Source organism: Vipera ursinii, assembly GCF_947247035.1.
Source record: "Vipera ursinii genome assembly, chromosome: 1".
Lineage (NCBI taxonomy): Eukaryota > Metazoa > Chordata > Lepidosauria > Squamata > Viperidae > Vipera > Vipera ursinii.
Window position 1 is genome coordinate 237219033 of NC_139512.1, and position 19980 is coordinate 237239012.

A 19980-nucleotide genomic window follows, 5' to 3' on the forward strand; every position below is an offset into this window, starting at 1 on the left:
CCTGGGATAGGCAGATGTGGATGTTGGATGGTATTACAGATATTGTCGCAGGATGGAAGCAGTTCCTAGTAAGGCCGCCTTTTGCAATTGACTAATGGCGAATTTGTCAATGCCAATACTGTTCAAGTAGTGCTCCAGTTGTTTTGGGATTGCACCTAAGGTGCCTAATCCCAAAACAACTGGATGATGATGATATTATTGTTATTATTATTATTATTATTATTATTATTATTATTATTATTATTATTATTATTAATATTAATATTATTATTATTTTGCAAAAGGTGTAAAACAGACACATTAAACCTTTCAAGATTTGAAAATTTCCTCTATGTTCATGTTCAGGACATCACCGACCATGCTCCTGAAGCTCTTAGAAACCGTTTTCAAATTACACCAGGAAGAAGACAGCCCATTTCGCAATCAGGAGTGTTTTCCTGCCCTGCAAAGAATATCGTAGGCGGTTGGACTTTTCAGGACAGAAGGACTTTTCAGGGTAAAAGACTGCTGGGTGGAAAATGATTAACAAAAATATTTTATTGTCTGCCACATGCTTACTGCTGGTGCAGGGATACTAGCTGGATGTCACCGAGAACCTATTTGGAATGAGGAAATACATATTTTCCTTGTTTCAAGAAAATTTCTTGTTCTTGTAAACATCCATTCTTAAAATTTGATCCTTCTACAAGACCATACCTTGCCTGCAGATACCATTAGGTATAAATCTAATGGTACTATTGTTAGGCAGAGAAATAATGTATCACAGACATTTAGTGAAATTTCTTAAGATTTGCTAATTGAATAGGTAAATGAATTCTTACTGATTTCCTGAGATGGAAAAAAGCAAGGGATAGAAAATTATTCAAATAACTAGTCTAGTGTTAACAGTCTTCTTCAAAGTTTTTTTTCCTTGCCAACACATGGGGGGCAGTATGCACCCGAACATGCTTTATTGCTAGCACAAGCAATAGTAGAGCTGAATTAATGTGTTCTTTTTTTTTTACTCTTTCTTTGGACAGCATTAGCTGCCAAAAGCTTTTTTTAGTATCTTTTTGATTTATTTATATTCCTGCCAGTTCATGTTAGGCTCCACTGAATAAATGAAAACTAATTTTAAGCTTGCTTTTGTTAAAGGAAAAGGAAAGGTGCTCAGATGTAGAAATCATTTTATGAACTCTGCAAATGTTATTTTAAGCTTCTGGGGAATCTGACACTTTATGATTTCTTAAAGAGGTCTCTGAGTACAAAGACATAATAGGAGACATAATACACCCACACAGAGAGAGACACACACACAAAAAGGACACCCACAGGGAGGAGAGTATAAGTTTTGGAAATGCTGCCAACACACTGATCAACGGATGAGAGTAGACTTGGCTTCCAATGTCTAGGATGCTCTTCCTGGATGGCAGAGCCTGCATTATTCCCAAAAAGTGGAGGGCAAGAAAAGAGAAGGAAGGTTTGCTTGGCCTGATCAGACCACCAGAACGAAATCCCACAAGAAACTCTTATTTTTCTGGCAATCAAATAAACCTAATTGCTGGAATGCAACCCCCATCCCGGTCCCCACCCTGGCTAGCCCCAGTGAAGTGACAAGGAAATAAGCAAGTCACTGAAGACTGAGTTAAAAATAAACATGGGTGCAGCCAAGAGAAGTAGTTAACTTTAATCATCTCTGGAAGGATCCTTTGGGCTCTTTTCCTTATACCCACGTCACACCTCAAGAATGAAGTTGGCCTGGCCTCCTGTCAGCATCTTGTCCCAAATAATCCTATGAAAACTTGAAGAAAATGAAATGCCTAAAGTGAAACTTCAGAGTTGAAAGGGCAAGCTTTAGAGGTTGTCTCTGGTTTTAGAGCGGCCATGTAAATGTTCATTACTTCTGTGGTGACTGGAAAACTGCCATCTGAGGGGGAGGCATTGTTTTAAGCTTGTCTTTCTGTTCCTGGACAAAGAGATCCCAAAATCCCTTTCTCCACAATGACTGAGGAATGTGCATATCAGCTGTGTAGTCACCGAAAGGGTCACATGCCAAGATGGAAAGGAAATAAACTTGTTCAGGGTTGCTTGGAACAACACAGGAAATACTGGACTGAGCAGTCGGGATTGATCACCCCTCCTGGCTGTCCTGTACTACAGGATTAACCACCTACTTGGATCTGCTTCCCTTTTTTCTCTCTCTCTCCAGTAAATATTTACATTGCATTTTTATGTATTGTTTTTATTCTTTTTTTTTCTGTAGCCTGCCCGGAGTCACTTCTTGTGAGCGGCCACATAAATTTGTTTAGTAAATAAATAAAAGTATTTGACAATTCTTTCCTAACTCTTATTGCAAACAGGTCTATTATCTTACTCACAGAGGTAAATGGGAAGGCCTACCTGTCATGCTGAACGGAAAAACGAGCAAGAAATGGTAGTGGAGAACATTCACTCAAACAACTCCCCCCCCCCCCCCGATAGTTTAGGGAACAAAGAAATGGCCTTTGAAATAGTCAGCAAACATGATGCCTAACTAATGTATTTACTAATATATTTTGTGATTTTAAGTCACAAGAACTAGCCAAGTGCTACGTAGCTATATCTACAATATCTGTTAAGGGAAGAAACTAGAAAGATTGTGCTCTGTAGCTGCCTTCAGATTCTAAGCGTCTGATTCGTAGATGCTGCTCACAGTTTATGTTTATTGCCAGTTTCCTCCATTTCAATCTTTTCCAAAAATTCCGAAGAAAAGTATTTATAATTTAATATATAATTTAAATTTGTTTGATCATATACCAGATAAGCATTTGTCAGGTGCTTCGGTGTGTCATATTGATAGTCCTCGACTTACGACCAGTTGCTTAGAGACTGTTTGAAGTTACCACAGACTCTGCCCCTCCCCCCAAAAGCAAAACAAAACACGTTTTGCCAGTTTCCAGCATTTGCTTCCATTTTTGGTAAAGACTGCCCATTGGATAAAGTGGATTTCCTCAATTACCATGGCGTTTGCTTAATGACTGCTGTAAAAAAAATAATCATAAAATCCGTTTTGTTTGTGTGATGTCCCACTTAACATTCACAATGACTTAGGACTGTAATTCCAGGGTCAATAATCATCATAAGTCTCATAAGGACGACCTGTGCTTAGAATAGTAGCGTATATTGTTTCTGTTAATCTATCTTTGGAGGCCAACCAATAGCACTGCAAACATTAAGTTTTGCTTCTCAGTTTTCAAAATGCTACTATTCTGTACCCTTGATCCAAGTCTAGGTTACTGTATGCTGCAATATATACAATATATGCTACAATATATAAGTGAACAGTTACTCTTAAATCACAGGTTTGAGATCTAACCACAAATATGGATTCGCTGGTAATCTGATAAAATAAGGGCATGGTGGACAAAATTAACTTATTTTTTTAATTCACATGTCAGCCCATCACTACATCTCACCAAAGTATTCTCAGGCAGAAACATTTACATTGTGTTTTATTTGGCAATTTTGTGCCATTTGGTTCTTTTCAAGTTAAAAAAAAAATCCCAGAGATGCCTTTTGGAGGAATCATATGATGCCTATAGGCGTTTTGTTGATTATCTTTGACTTACTTGACACTTCTAAAACTTTTAATGAAGTTGAGCTGCACATAACAGATCAGCATTTTCAACTTTTCCTAGCAGCTTTCTTTACCTTCCTGTAGTCACTCAAAAGGAAGCATTCACTTGAACAGCCACTTTTAGTAGCGTTTCCCCTAATTTCATGTCTTCCAAAAGTATAGGCACAATTCCCAGATTCTCCAGGTGATATGCCCATGCTGGGAATTCAACATATCTGGTAACAAGAAATTTGAGATATTTGATGATCCCCAAGAAGCCAGAGATCTATACAGGATGTATCAAAAGTTAAAACTTTTGGAGCACTGCGTATAGCATCAGATTTAGATAATACAACCTATACTGACTGCACTGAGCAAAGGGCAGATCTTTCCAAAGAATCTTGGATTAATTAAACTGGCATTTTAGGATATAAAAGGAGGCATGAGAGCCAGTCTGGTATAGTGGTTAGTTTCACATTAAAACCTAGGAGTTTTAAAGTGAGTTCTAGTTCCGCCTTAAGCACAAAGCCAGCTGGGTGTCCTTGGCCAGTCATTTCTCAGCCCTAGAAAGAAAGCAGTGACAAACCATTTTGTGAAAATCTTGCCAAGAGAACTGCAGAATATATTTATCAGGTGTCAAAACTGACTTAAGGACAGTTTTGGCACAAACATTTGAAAAGGAGCCACAGGTTCATAAATCTGAAATATGCTTTGAAAACATTTATTTTTTCCCCCTTCATAATGATTGGAGTTATGGTGACTGCAGTAAACTGGTGCCAGAAGGAGCTTCATAGCAGTTTCTTTCTTTTAAATAGAATTGGCCAGTTTAGGGAATTGTTGACTCTGCTTGCACTTTCCCCCACCTGGTTTACTTTTGTCATTTCTCCTAAATTTCAGCCTTCACTCTCCCCAATAAAATCTTACTTTAGAAAGATTTTTCCCATGTGCATGTAGTTCCAATATGTACCATATTGCTTAGAGATAATGTAAGTAAAAGTGGTGTTAAAACAATCACCAAACTTTTTTTTCCATTTCCACCAAGGGAAAGAGTTTTCAACTGAGAAAGGATAATGTTTTTGATGGTGTTATTTTTCCCCACATGAAACCACCTGCAGGAAAAAAAAAATTTCAAACTGGCTATGCATAGTGCTGGTGACCTCTTGTTTCTCTCATAACTCAAAGACATATGTTTATGGAATGTAACATAAACACAAATTACAACATATAAGTTGATGTGTTACTCTCAAGCGTATTACTAAATAATGAATCTCACGCCTTAAAATCTACCTGAAGCATTAACTGCCCTTGGAATAAAACAATGACACTAAAATAATAAAGTACTCCGGAATATTTGGAAACTGGTACAAAATGTGGCAGCATGGGTACTAAATGGTGCCAGCTGCATGACATACTGTATGTGACACTACTACTCTGTGAGCTGCACTGGCTGCTGGTGTGTTTTAAAGTGCAATTCAAGGGGGTGGTTGTTACCTTTAAAACCCTACAAGGGGGAGGGTCTTCAAACTTGGCCCTTTTATGTCTTGTGGACTTCAACTCCCAGAATTCCTCAGCCAGGTATGCTGGCTGAGGAATTCTGGGAGTTGAAGTCCACAAGTCATAAAAGGGTCAAGTTTGAAGACCCCTGGCTTAGCACATATAAAATCTTTATATTCTTGTTGGGTGCATTTTATGATAAGTACAAGTAAGGATGAATCCAAATTACTGCCTTCCTGAAGTTCAGTGAAACTTTACAGCCCATATGCACAGAACAAAGTTTCCTCCAAGGTGTAGACAAAAAGAGAAACTTAAATAACTTTCCTGAGAAAGTTAGTTAACAGTTCAGTTTTTTAGCAAAACGTGTTTCAGAATTATTTATTTGCTGTGGAAATCAAACAAGGTCACTAATACTTTTCAACTGTGTTGTTTTTGAACTTTTATACTGGTACTGGTTTGGCCTCTTGGATATTCATCATTCATCATCATCCAGAGTTTTGACTTGCAAGAAGATGTTCTTTCTCTGCTGCAGCCCCTGCCTTATGGAATATTCTCTTTTTGGAGATTAGAATGGCCCCAAACCTGTTGGCCTTTTGCAAAGCTTTAAGAACCTGATTATGTGCCCAAGTCCTGGGCTTGGAATATGTGAAGAACCCCTTTTATTTGGCTTTACTATTAGTTGGTTAATCATCATTGCTACTGTTTGTACTTATTTACTTTGAGTATGTTTTTATTGTCTTAATCAGGGCTTTTTTTCTCATAGAACGCTCAGAACGGAGTTCCGGCACCTTTTTTGGATGGAACCTTGTAGGGTAGGCAAGGCAGGTTGTATGACATGTATGAGTTCCGGCACCTTTTTCTTTTACAAAAAAAGCACTGGTCTTAATGTTTTTTAGATTGTGTTATAATTTCAGAACTGTAAGCCACCCAGTCATTTGGTTGAATTGAACAGCTATGGATGAATAAATACATAATATATCATGACCCTGGTCCCCACAAAACAGGATGTAGAGAAACTTTTAGGCTAAACAGAACGAGTAAATTTCAAGACCATTATTAGAGTGGGTGTTACTGTATCCCATACCTTAGCCACCTTTAGAGATTAGGAAAGAATATGTTAATTTTAGCAAAGGTTTGTGTGCTCCCATTTATTTTCAGATCAGCTGGGATTAATATTCAATTTAATAATGTGTTCTCATGATACATCATCCCACCGTTTATTTACCTGTTTAATCAGTTGACTGCATTAAACAAATTAGGAGAGAGTGTTGCATTCTGTTCAACACTGTAGAAAGAAGAAATATAGGTAATAAAAATGGTCTCCAGGGTTTTGGGTGCACTGTAGTATTTGTATTTTTTACACTGTTTTTATTTAGACTTATATGTATTATGTTTGTATTATTTGTATTTGAATAAAATAAAAATAGTTTTTTAAAAAAAAACCTGTAGAAATTGACCAGCCTAAGTCTGTACATCTCTTGGAGGCTCCCAATTTGCCCGTCACGTTTAAGTTTGGCTGGGATCCCGTTGGATTACGGCCTCTCTCGCACTAGGAGTCGTGCCTCGTTTCCCTAATTTTTGCAGTAACAATTTCCTGTAGTTCCTCCAGTACGATACACAGAAACCCCTGGATCAAGAGGAATCTTCGCCATCCAACAAGCTGCTTTCAGAGACTTCTCCCAAAGCGAAGGAAGCCAAAGCAAGCCGACTTCTTCTTAACATTTCTCGCCCGTCTTTTTAAGGGATATAACCATGATGGTTGCATTATGATTACGACCATGACTTATCACTTGTTGCTTTTATGTACACTTGAGAGCCTCTGCAGCGGAGACAAATTCCTTGTGTGTCCGATCAGACTTAACCAATAAAGAATTCTAATTCTGTTACGATGTAACTTAGTATTTATTGCACGCTTTTGGGGGGGGGGAGACAAAAGGGAACAGAGCTGTGGACGAATGCCCGCGCGGCTCAGCCGGCTTACATCCATTTCTTCTTCTCCACGATTAAACTATCTGAAGCGCGGTCTGTTCTGACCTAGGATGCCTGTAGAATTCCTGCACAAAAGGGGGGAAATGGAGCGGAAAGTCTTGCACTCCGTTGATGCTCAGGCGGCGTCTCAGAAGTCATAAATCACAGGGCTGGAAGGGACCTTGGAGGTCTTCTAGTCCACCCCCTCCCCCTCCCAAGGCAGGAGTCTTTATAACCAGGCCGGCCAAACGAAGGCCCAATCTTTTCTCGAAAACGAGAATGAAAATCTTTAGGAGCGGGAGAGGGATTTCAACCAGGGGGTCTTCAAACTTGGCCCTTTTATGACTTGTGGACGTCAACTCCCAGAATTCCTCAGCCAATGTGCATGGCTAAAGAATTCTGGGAGTTGAAGTCCACAAGTCACAAAAGGGCCAAGTTTGAAGACCCCTGCCCTAAAACCTTGCAAACGCTCCTTTTTTCTTATCCTGGGAGCAAGGCCGACGGTACCAAGCGACTGCGCATGCTCTGCCCGGCAACCATCGCATGCTTTCCCCCCCCCACCTTCTTTTTCCAGCGTTTGCATTTATTTATCCAGAGTTCTGCACTGCGCGCGCAGTTTCCATCAGCGGTCCAACCACCAGATTTAAGGGGGGGCGGGAAACGGCGGGAGGGGGGGCGCGTGGAGTGCTAAACTTCACTCCTTTGACTGCGCATGCCCAGAAATCCTGAGCAGGACTAAAACCAGCCGCGGCTTCTCTCGGTGCTTCCCTCTCCCTCGGGGCTTTTCCCCTTCCCCCCTCCCTCCCTGTCTTCCGTGAGGTCAGAGGAGACTCCGCCCAATGCAAGCCGGCCTCTGCTCTGAAGACGGCGAGGGCGGAGCTAAGAGAAACCTCCGAGCCGCGCAGCGCTGGAGTTGAGGCGGCATCAGCTGAAGGACGGAGCGACGGTCGCGGCAGGTAAACTTTTGGGGCAGGCGGCGAGCCGAGCTGGAGCCGCAGCCGGAACTCTCGGCCCCTCCTCTCCCTTCTCCCGGCTTGGTCGGCCGGCCGGCGCGGCTTGTCTTTCCTCCCGCTGCCCTCTTTGACATCCCGACTTTTTTTTTTTTGCCCGCCTCTTTCCCGGCCGACGCGTTTCGCCCGGTCTCTTTGCTGCTTGGTTCTTTTCTGGAGTTTCTTCGGATCTTCTTCCTGGATGCTTCTTTTCCTCTCCCTCCCTCCCTCGATATTTCCCCGGGAATTCTGGTTTGAGGTTTCGACAGGTGGAGGTGGGGATGCCCCGAAGAGTTTCAGGAGGTCTTCCCCAAAAAAGCTTCGGAAAAGTTTCTTTTAGTTCGCTTTTAGTCGCGGCACTCTTCAGAATAAGAAGAGGCTGAAGTCTCTACTTATCCTGAAGAGACTGGGCAACCGCTTGTCTGAAAAGATACAAGCTCTCCTGCTTGAGCAGGGGGTTGGACTAGAAGACCTTCAAGGTCCCTTCCAATTCTATTCTGATTCATGATTCAAAAGATCCGCTGGGAAGGGGCATTCACCTTCAAAAGCATCTGTAGCCAGCATATATGTGTATCTATCTATCTATCTATCTATCTATCTATCTATCTATCTATCTATCTATCTATCTATCTATCTATCTATCTATCTATATAATTGGGCTGGGAGAGGCTGTAAAACTTTTTTTTTTTAACCCAGAGAAAAAGTTGAAGTTCTGTTTTGAAAAATAATTTCAATTTTTCCCTCAGTTGCTTCCTTGGAGTAATAAGGTAAGGGAGACATTTAAGACAGAAGAAGAATCTAATCCTCCCAACTAACTGGTATTTGTAATTGAGGTGGAGAGTTTTTTTAAAAAAAGTTTTGTCATATGGCTGTGTCCAGGATTAGGTCCTTCTTAAGTTTAAACTCTTGCAAAATATTAAAAACAGTTTCAGGGTGAGGAGCCAAAGTTATTCAAAGGTTATTTCTTCATAGGGATAGCAACTCACCTATTTATTCCATAAACCAACATACCACTTGAGAACAAATTCAGAATGTGATGATTAGTGTGTAACCTGGGTTGCTGGTGTTAGAAGAAAAATCCTGAGCCTTGACCAGAGCAGACAAAGAAAAAGGAAGAGGAAATGCTTTGGGATTTATTGCAGCCAGGGAAAAGATAGACTTTCTTATCTTGTGCCAGTAGAGCACCAACTTTCTCAAGATATTTAGAAATAGATGTGCTTGCATTGAATGAATGGTGCTTTTCCCCCACTTTGCTTAATATTGTCTCATCTGCTGGAATTAAAAGGCAAGTGTCACGTTTCCTTGTAGACTATGTTCTAAGATGTGATTGACAGAATAAACTTGGCAGTTTAGGGATGACATGGCTCCACACAGAGCAGCTTTCACTGTTGGGATGGGGAGTTACAGCTTGCCTGGTGTTTTGTGAACATCAGAAGAGATGACTTTGTCAGCTCTGTCACAGGAAGAAGGGTGGAATCCAAATGCAAATAGAATGCATGTTGTTGTTTAGGAAATTGTTCATCTGAATACCAGGCTCACTTGAGCACATTCATCTCTAAGTTTGATCTGTTAAGGTGAAAATATCCCATGCATGCATACATACATTTGCATACTTCTGTGTCTGTTCTCTTTTGTGTATAGGAGATAAAATAGCTTGACCAGATATTTTGATGACCTGAGGGATTTAATTAATTACTCCCCATCAAAGGAGTAATTTGTAATATACTGAATATCATATCAAGAACTTTCTCCTTTGAAGGTCTTCATGAGTGGAGTGGAGAGGAGATTTGATGCATGGGAGAATGCTTCAAAACAAAATGGGCTACTCTGACTCCAATTTGGTGTTGATATATCAAGACATAAACTTGGCTTTAGCATCGTGTATGATTCTGTATGAATCCAGTCAGTTATGACTTATTGTTGAAGCAATACAATTAATAATAATTTAATACAATTAAATTTTAATGTCATGTGTTAACCACACCCTGCCTGCATAGCTGTTGATCGATAAGCCAGTGTATTTTGAAGGTACTAGTTTGGGAAAGGCTGAAATATGAGGTCTTTACAGGACAATTGTAATTTGTTGTATAGCACACAGTTGACAAGGTGAGAACCAACTACAGCAGGAAATTCTGTAAGTGTACTTTAAACTGCAAAGATAATTTTGAATTGGATTAATGAAAAAAATAGCTGATAATTATCTTAAATTTGTAACTGTAGTATTTACAATAAAATTAACCAGGTAATTATTTGCAGTTGTTGATATTAACAGTTTAGTCCAGTTTATATAATTCTGATTTCCAAAATTGATGGTATTTTTGTTTGTGCAGTTTTGATTGGCATATAGAAATGGAGCTTCTTAACATATCAGTAAAGTTCTTGTGTTTTCTGTGGCCAGATAACTCTGTTGATGTTGATGTCTCTAAATTCCCTGACCCCCCCCCCCAAACAAATTTCTTATACCCATCTTATTTAGTTTTGAATTAGGTAATTTAAAAATTATACCAGTAAATAAAATATAAGCGTGAAATGTTGTCTTGGAGCTAAAGAGGTATGAAACCACTTCTGTATCTCTCCAAAGTAACAGGACTGCTTTTTTGAACATCTGTTATCCACCTTTTCCCTATCTTCCATGTGACATCCTGGGGTAGCTTTCTCTCCAGTGTGATATTGTCCAACTGTGTTGGATGATAATATATTAAATTTATATTCCATTCAACTTTGAATGTAGTATTTGGAAATTCTGGAACTTCCATATGCCTTCCAACTTATATGGAAGGCATCCGATTGGGAAAGGCTGCTTTTTATATTTATAGAAATTCCAAATAACTTTCTCTTGCTGTTTTAGGTGTTTAGAGTAAAAGTCTTGTATTCTATATGTATGCACAAGAATCCCAAAAGGCTCTGAATGCAGGGCGGGAGTGGTGTGTGCAAAAAGCACACCTGTTACTGTAAAAAACTTGCATGCAGAATTCTCCCTAGAGATACAGGTCCCAGCAAGCAGGTCCCAGCGGTAAAATGACTGGGAATTGCTTTTCTCTTTTGGACAGAAGAAATAAACAAGCACCACCAAAATGTTGCATTAATAGGTTTAGAAGATGAAATATTGTTCAGTTTTTAAACCACAGCTTCAGCAGCTCATGTCTAAATTTGCAATTCATACACCAGGAAAAAAACAAGGCCATTTCTGAAAAGTGAGATAATTTCTCACACAGCTCATGAAACCATTAAGTTGTAAAATGATCCGTGAACCTGATCTGAAATTCAGGAGAGTACAAAGGTTGACATCTGAATGAAGTCTTCTTGTGCTGCAAGTATAACACATTAACAGCCCTTTGAAAAGTGATACTTTGCTCTCCAATCTACTTTCTGGAACAAAAGATCTGCCAACAGCAGAATACTGTTATAAATTCTTGATGGCTATTTGAACATCTGGTGGATCTCTCTCTCCTCCCCCCCTCCCGTTTTGCAGAATTGCACCATTATTTTGATCACAATTCCTAAAATGGATTTTGAAAAAAAGGGGTGTGTCTTTATTGGGAAGTTAACCAGTGGAAACAATGGAAGGGATGATAAATGGTTTCAGTTGCTAATTTCTCTCTAGGTTGAGATTAGGGAAGAATATTGTAAACCTATTTTAAGGCATGTATTTTAGTGTTTTAAGACAAAGAGTTGCTGATTTAATATTCTTGATGTATGAATCCTTTCACAACAGACGCTGTGAAATGGCTTAGTTGTTAGCCTATTGCGTTCTATATTTTAGTTTGTTATATGAAAAACCACAAAACTCTCTTAAGTTGCTGAATACCTATCCAAGAGGCCAAACCAGTACCAGTATAAAAGTTCAAAAACAACACAGTTGAAAAGTATTAGTGACCTTGTTTGATTTCCACAGCAAATAAATAATTCTGAAACACGTTTTGCTAAAAACTGAACTGTTAACTACCGGTAACTTTCTCAGGAAAGTTATTTAAGTTTCTCTTTTTGTCTACACCTTGGAGGAAACTTTGTTCTGTGCATATGGGCTGTAAAGTTTCACTGAACTTCAGGAAGGCAGTAATTTGTATCCATCCTTCCTTGTACTTATCATAAAATGCACCCAACAAGAATATAAAGATTTTATATGTTCTAAGCCAGGGGTCTTCAAACCTGGCCCTTTTATGACTTGTGGACTTCAACTCCCAGAATTCCTCAGCCAGCTTGGAGAGAAAGTTGGATTAGTTTTGGTTTGTAGGATTGTGTAATCCCAGCCGTTGTAGCTTCTTAACAGTGGTTTATGACTTGGCATTTCTGATCTTTTTCAAATGTGCCTTAGTTAGCAAGTTATGGTTAAATTAAGTGGCTTAACAGAAGTGTCACCATGTAAATTGTGCTTAACGCAGAGAGATACGCATTGGAGAGTCTTGCTGCTAACAAATAAGGTGGGGAAAAAGCAGCAAAAAACTTAGGATGTAAGCAGAAACTATTCCAATCTGTAAAGACAGAAGGGCATATCTATGTACCTCCATAACCCTAATCTGAAGTTTGAGAACCAAGCAGAATCAAAATCACTAAGAGAAGCTTTTGCTCAACAACCACAATTGGGACCAGCAACTATGTTGCTAAGCGATACGGTTGTTAAACAAGACATCACATGACCACAACGGATTTACAACTCCACTTCTGCCATAGTCATTAAGCATGACACTATGTGATCATGACTTTTTATTTTCTGCCAGCTTCTCCACTGACTCTGCTTGTCAGAAGCTAGTTATGAGGCATGGAAATGGTGGTGATGTGACTGTGGAATGGTGTGATGGTTGTGAAGTGCCCGAATCTTAATCACGTGACTGTGGGGATACTGCAACAGTTCTATGTGTTGCTTGTAAATTGTGAGCTGATTGTAAAGTTACTTTTTTGGTGCTGTCTTAATTTTGGTTGCTAAACCAGGGCAGTTGTTAATCGAGGATTGCCTTTCCCTCCTTGAGAGTTCGTTTTGAACAATGTGTAAGAGGAGGCATTGGCTGCAAGATGATCAGAGCAGTATCTGATAATCCTTATCAACCATTATCAAAGTGATGACACAAAAGTGCCTGTTATGCTCACTGGATTCTGTGTGGTTATAATGTTAGTTTTTATTTGTGGTGGTGGTGGAGAAGGCTCTCGTGTATTCCTTGGACAGCAAAGATGACCAGCATCACATCAGACATGTCACGGGAAGGCAAAATCACAAAACTGCATCTCACTTATTTTGGCCATGTCATGCAGGGGAATTCACTGGAGAAAGCAATCATGTCTGGAAGAATTAGCGGTAAAAGGAAACCTGGCCACCAAAGAAGACGATGACTGGACTCCGTTAAACTTGACACCAACAAGAGCACAGAAAAAACTCAAGGAAATAGTGCAAGATCTGAAGATGTGGACAGAGCTGGTCCATAGAATCGCCAAGAGTCGGACATGACTGGATAACATCATCCTAATGTTGGCTATAGAAGTTTCCATTCTTCATCAGACGGGCAGGATGGGATCTACCTGAACTTCTACTGCTCCCCTCTCCCTTTAATTAAAGGGCTTCTGGTTAGGCATGAAGGCATCTATTTTGGCTAACAGTCATAGTTGCCACATCATGGCTCAATGTATAATTCAGGTCAATCTGTAGTATTGTTTTTCTCTCTCTACAGAACTGATTAAAATGATGAATCTATAGTGGATGGTTTAATATCTCCCTGTTGGATCACTGCCATCCACCCCCACCACCCCCCTTTTTTTTTGCTGATAGAAGCTATTCTGTTGTATGTGATAACTCTCCCTTTGCTATTGGTAGATGCTGTCCTAACGATGGAAAACTCCACTTGGACTTCACCTTAGGCATTATTTGAAAACCGGGATGTAAAGAACAGCTTCTTTAGAAAGGGAAATAGTTTAATTAAGAGCCACACTCTCTTGCCCCAACCTTTTATCTTTTTTTTTCATTTGTTTTTAAAGATAGGACATATTTGGCAGATGTCTTTCAGACAAGGTCACGTGGCTATCAAAGGTATCTTTGCAAGCTGGAAATAAAGTTATGGGCAGAGGGACAGGGATATACGTTCTGTTTCTGTTGAATGAAGGGACTGATAAAAATGTGCTGACGTATGTGTAAAAAGGAGGCAGCTTTGTTTCAACCTTGGAATTGGCTTAGCTTTTTAAGTCAGGCAAGCTTGTGTTTTCCTCAGTATAAACCAGGGGTGTCAAACTCAATTTCATTGAGGGCCGGCATCAGCATTGCGGTTGCCCTCAGGGGGCCGGGTGGGCGTGGCCTACTGGGTGGGCGTGGCTAGAGTGCGTATGGCCTACTGGGTGGGCGTGGCCAGCTCTACATGGTTCACATCAAGGGTGCCTATGGGGGCCTGGGCAGGAGTGGGACAGATCTGAGGGTCTCTGGCAGAAGGAGGGTCTCTGGGCCAGGGCCAAGGCAGTGGGGGCCGTTCCCTCACTGTTTCCAGGATGGCTTTGCAGGCTGCATGAAACCACTTTGCGGGCTGGATCTGGCCCCCGGGCCTTGTGTTTGATATGTCTGGTATAAACCTTTGAGCAAAATAGCTTCTAAATGGCTTGTAGAGATGGCCCAGAGGTATGCCATGCTTAACATACGTTAAGACTTTGCTCATTTTTTTTCTATAGAGTTCAGGGCTCATTTTTAAAATAGTTATATTATGTTTTTATTGAACCCTTTTTTCAAGTTTGCCTGCATAGAAACTAACCTGGGTTGCTTAGAGATAATGAAAAACAAGCGCACTCTGCTGCACAACAACCTGCAGTTTCATGCTTGTTTCATTATTAAACGTTCTGAAAAATTCATTGGATTAGATGTTTTCATAAAAAAACCACCAGCCATATAAAAAGGAAAGGTTGAAGAAAATAGAATGTAATGTAGCTTCAAATTGGGATTGTACTGGAAAAAGATGAAAAGGACTAAGAATTAAGTTTTCAAAGAATAATTTGTATATATATTAAAACAGTAGATAGATCGTTTGTTCTGCTGGCGGATGGAAATCCTCACTATGATGTAGTTCTTTCTTGTAGTTCTTGGCCAAGTTCTCTCTATCTTATAATAAGTTCAAATTCTGCAATAAGAGATGCCAGATTTTGTCTGCAGTTTATATACTTTCTTTAAATTTGGCAGTTTGCATGATCTTACTTTGCATGACTAAGTTTCTTAGACGTGGGAGAAAAGGATAACAAAATAGAATTTATATTGAAATTTCAAACTTAAACATTGAATAAATGATTGTAAGAGTTAGAATATATTCATATTCTGTAGGAATACACAAAGACACCGTAGAGGCAAAAATGGTTTTAGAAAAATGTTCTTGTCAACTTTAACCACTTTATTTTCGTCTTTAGAAATATATCTATATCTATATATCTATATCTATATCTATCTATATGTACACACACAGAGACATACACGGAGAGAGAGAGAGAGAGAGACAGAGAGAGAGAGAAGAAGGAAAGTTTTGTTAAAAAATTGACTTGTCTCATTTAAGAAGGGTTTACATACTTCCCTTTTTAAGAGCTTCGAGTTAACAAAAACTTTATTGAAACAGGCATAGCTGCAAACTATGCACTCTTTTGAGCAGCTTGGAAGCATATTGTTTATTTAGGTGCTTTGCATGAACATCATAACCCTGGGATTTGGTCATCATTTTTTTGCACTGTCTGCAACAAGCTTCCTGTTTGGTGTAAGTGGAAAGGAATGAGTAGTAAATGTGTACCTGGTTGTTAAGTGATAGCAACATCAGTCACAGTTCTCATTTCTTAAAATTCTTTAGCCTGTATTATGGTATATATAGGAATTTTTCCCCATTTCAGAGTTAGAGCAGTGAAACTGAAAGTGATGTGTGTTAAGAGTTCATTCACTGTAATGTTCATTCATTGGCTGCGCTGTAATAAGGATTCTTTAATCCTGACAGTTACATGTTTTGAGCCATTCTGGCTTGTAAACATCGTGGTGGCTTGGTGTGCTGTGCAAATTTAGGCTGTAGCAATTTTTGATGGTGTGTTGGTTTCTCCAGTAGCCAATCTTAATTTACTGTATTATCTCCCAGCTCTTAATAAGAATTCATTCTAGAACCACGAATAAAGGGACTTAACATTGGTAAATGGGCGTTTGATTTTGGTCTGAATATTTGAAAGTTGGCATTGCTTGTACTTTTCACCTGAAACAGTCGGTAAAGAAGATTGTTTTGGCCTTCCCTTTGGGGCAGTTGTGTTGCTCTGTGCCATGCCCTTATTTTGGTGTAAAGTTTCATATTCAGTAGACAAGGAAGATATTCAGTAACAAATTTAGGCCAGGGATCAAAGACAAAAACACAATCCTAATTTCTCCATAGTAAAACAGCATGGTTTGAATGTAAATCAAGCTTTTCCTGCCTAGTGACTAGTGTGGGGCCAGGTTGACTGACAATTCTGGAAACTGCAATTCTCAATGTGTCTGGAGGAAATGTTTTGAAAATTTTTTTCGTGGAGAGTAGCCCTGTAAATGTGCTGCATTTTACAGCATTTTTCTTTTTTTGTATGCGTGACAATGCGTTGCCATCTTATTTACTGACTTAGCAAATCTTTGGCTTAGTCTGCCAAGTACGGTATATTCTTTTTTTTCTTCTTCTATTCAATAGTGTCCAATTCTTGGAAGCTACCTGGAAAAGTCCCTGAAGTTTTCTTGGAAAGTTTTTTTTTCTTTTTTCAGAAGTAGTTTGCCCTTGCCTACTTTCTAGAGCTGAGAAAAAGCGATTGGTCCAAAATTATCCAGCTGGCTTTGTGCCTAAGGCGGGAGAACCTCATGATCTCCCCGTCTCTAGCTACCAGCCCAAACTGTCTTTCCAAGGGTAATAAGTCAGGTTATATGGCTCTCTTAATGGGGTCTGATAGTGGTTATGGTACAAATTTAAGGCCAATTTCAGCAGTTGACAGTCTACTGACTGTGATGCTTGATAATTTCTGCTAGTAGCTGTTTCTTAGCTTATCTGGTTATTCATTTTCTTTTCCCACTTTTATTTGTTGCTAGAATTACATTTTGCCTTTTTCTTCAGGAGCCCCAGGCGGATGATGGAGAACAGCTTTTCCAGTTTCCCTCTGCAAGGTAGAATGGGCTGACGGACAAAATGACTGACAGGAAGGCACCCAGGGAATCTCCTACAGTCCTAGTCCAGCTCTTTAACTTCAACATCCATTATAGTACACGCTAATCCAGGTTCCTTCTTCGGGGCCTCAAAGATAGAAAAGTGATACCTTGGCCTGGTAAATTTTTAATGAAAGCTGACTAATAGGAGTAGAGAGGAAACTAATGGGCAAATAAAAATGTTAAAACTTTTGAGTTCTCATGGTGTATTGAATTTGACACGGATTTATTTATTGCATTTTCAACATGAAATGCCACTAGGAATGGCATGTAAGTGGGTTTTTTACTAGAGTAAAATTTCAGCAATACATTTGGGCCAAAATAGCTCTTTTTACGTACTATTTATGACAGGCAATGGATTATTAAGGAAAACAGGCACACTGAAACTGCCCTGCTTGTACTGGGTAGAATTACTGAGTAGCGTGCATTAATATTTTTGTGAATTGTTTTGTACACGTGTGCTTTAATGCAGAGGCAGAGTCTAAAAATAAAGTAATGCATCTTCAAGGTGCTAAGGAGGCCGGCCTCGTACGGTCCCTTTGCCCATTCCTGAATGCAGCTCGCTCACCATTTGCACCATGTTGGTCCTTAAAGGTCTGTTTGCATCCCAGGGTTACTCTGTGGCCAGTTAAGCCCAAGAACAGCTTTTGCTGCTCTGCCCTGGAAATGTTTTCTCTCCCTTAGCAACCTAGAACTAAGGAGAAATTTCCTAACAATGAGAACAATTAATCAGTGGAATGGCTTGCCTTCAGAAGTTGTGGCTTCTCCATCACTGGAGGCTTTTAAGAAGAGACTGCACAGCCACTTGCCTGGAATGGTATAGGGTCTCCTGCTTGAGCACGGGGTTGGACTAGAAGATCTCCAAGGTCCCTTCCAACTCCTGTTCTGTTCTGTTCCTTATGCCTGGTTTGAGATATCAGTAGGGCAACCCAGTGCAAACTAGTATGCATGGAGGTGAAGAATGGCCTCAGCTGTTGTGGCCTCCTGATGGTGCTCCTATTGATCCATGCACTGTTCTCTCCTTCCCCAGTCCGTGCTCCCTGCTCATTCTAACTGCTGCTCATTCCTCCTTATGGCAGAAGCCAACCAACTGGACTGGAATGGCTCCTTGAGGTGGCCTCTGCATTGGGGAGCGACTGTTCTCCCAGTTGCTCCAAGGCTGCTGTTCTGGGTCTATAATAGCATCCTAGTTCTTCGTTTTCATTTCAACCGCATTCTGACTCTCAAAATTTTGTTTCTTTCTATCAGCCTGGGACATGAGTGGTACATGTACATTGTGGGGTATGTTTCCATGGGAATGAGCAATAACAAAGAGAAGAAAAGGACACCATGCTTTGCTGCAATAATTACTAGCCCTAATGTCAGCGCTGTTGATTCATTCTCAGATGTCTTTACTCATGCAATTTCGTACGCAGTCAGGTGGTTAATAATTTGGTGACTTTGGATAAATCACTGCAGTTATTGCGAGAAGAATGTATAGAGAAGGGATTCAAGAGCATAATTAGTTAAATCCTGCTTTAAAACTTTAGCCAGCATGGCTCTTGCCAAAGTGGCAAAGGATGATAACTGAAGTCCAATAGATCTACAGTATGATAGGTCAGGAATAGTTAATATAATTTATACCCAAAAGAGTTTACTGCTGTGCATTGGATTGGATAAAAGTAATGCCTCGGTCCTTTTAGGAGACCGTCCTAGGAAGATTATTGCTGGAGGATCCATACATTTTGTGTCATAGTTGATAAATAAAATGCTGTGCAGTTCTTCACCTCCCAAACATCTACGCACGATGTTGTACAACTTGATGTTTTTTCATTTTTTTCTTTGACCCTTCCCACAAGATTCCCTCAGAATTCTTTTTATAAATCCAGTATAGGAAAATTATCCAAGTATTTCTTTTGATTTATTTATTGTGTATCCCTTTTAATTATTAAGACATCAGCCGGTTTGTTTTGTATCTTCAGTGTTACATCTTTTTCCGTGTCATTTTTTCTTTTCTTTTTCTTCTCTCCTATTAACATCGTTTAGACACGCTCTCTCTATCGAGGCAGACTTTTCTATTGACACCATTCAAATTAACTTCTGACTGCATTGTTCAAAAATATCCTTCAATATGTACAATGTGTTTCCTTTTGGGATGGGAAATACAGTAAACAGACAGTTAACGGTTTTGAAGTTTTAGTTGTTGGTTTTACCTGTTAACTAGGTTTCCATATAGTACATAGATGTCAGGCTGACTGGGTTGGGTAAATATTGTTCTAGAAATTTATAAATCGTGTGCCTGTTTCACAAGGAGGAAGGAATTGTTATCTTTAAAGTATATTTTATTTATTTATTTATTTTAATTCCGTTTATATCCCGCCCTTCTCCGAAGACTCAGGGCGGCTTATAAGCTTAGCAGTTTTAATAGTATTTTAATAGTATTTTAATAGTATTCAACCGGGGGAGAATTTATGTATATGTCTGTTTAATTTATTTTATGCACTCTTTTTTGTGTATCTTGCTTAGTTGTTTTTTGTTTTGTATTTTTTTTTTGGAGTTTGTATTTAAATGTTTTAAATAAAAAATAAAAAATTGTGAAAAAATATGTCCAGTGTTAGAATGTTTTGCTTCATTCTGCAATTTTAAGGCAGGTTTACCTGCTCTAATTGTAATCTTTAGTTTTCTCTAGTTCCCCCTAGTGTCCAATCTTTAAAAAACTTATTGTTTTATATTTTTGTAAAAAATGAAAACAAAAGCCAGGGGCAGTGGATTTTGCTTTTCTAACAGGTTTTGCATATCCCCTTGCAAACTCTTAAAATTTGGGAATTTCAAAG

General features: G+C 39.4%; 1 protein-coding gene across 5 annotated transcripts in view; it reads left to right on the plus strand.

Annotated features, from left to right (window-relative positions):
* The first annotated feature begins 7936 nt into the window (after positions 1–7936).
* MYO6 (myosin VI) overlaps positions 7937–19980 on the plus strand; it is a 112958-nt gene continuing 100914 nt past the window's right edge. For all 5 annotated transcript variants that reach the window (XR_014494164.1, XR_014494165.1, XM_083376975.1 and 2 more), the window contains exon 1: positions 7937–7992. The gene's annotated coding sequence lies outside the window, so the exon portion shown is untranslated. The remainder of the gene's footprint in view (positions 7993–19980) is intronic.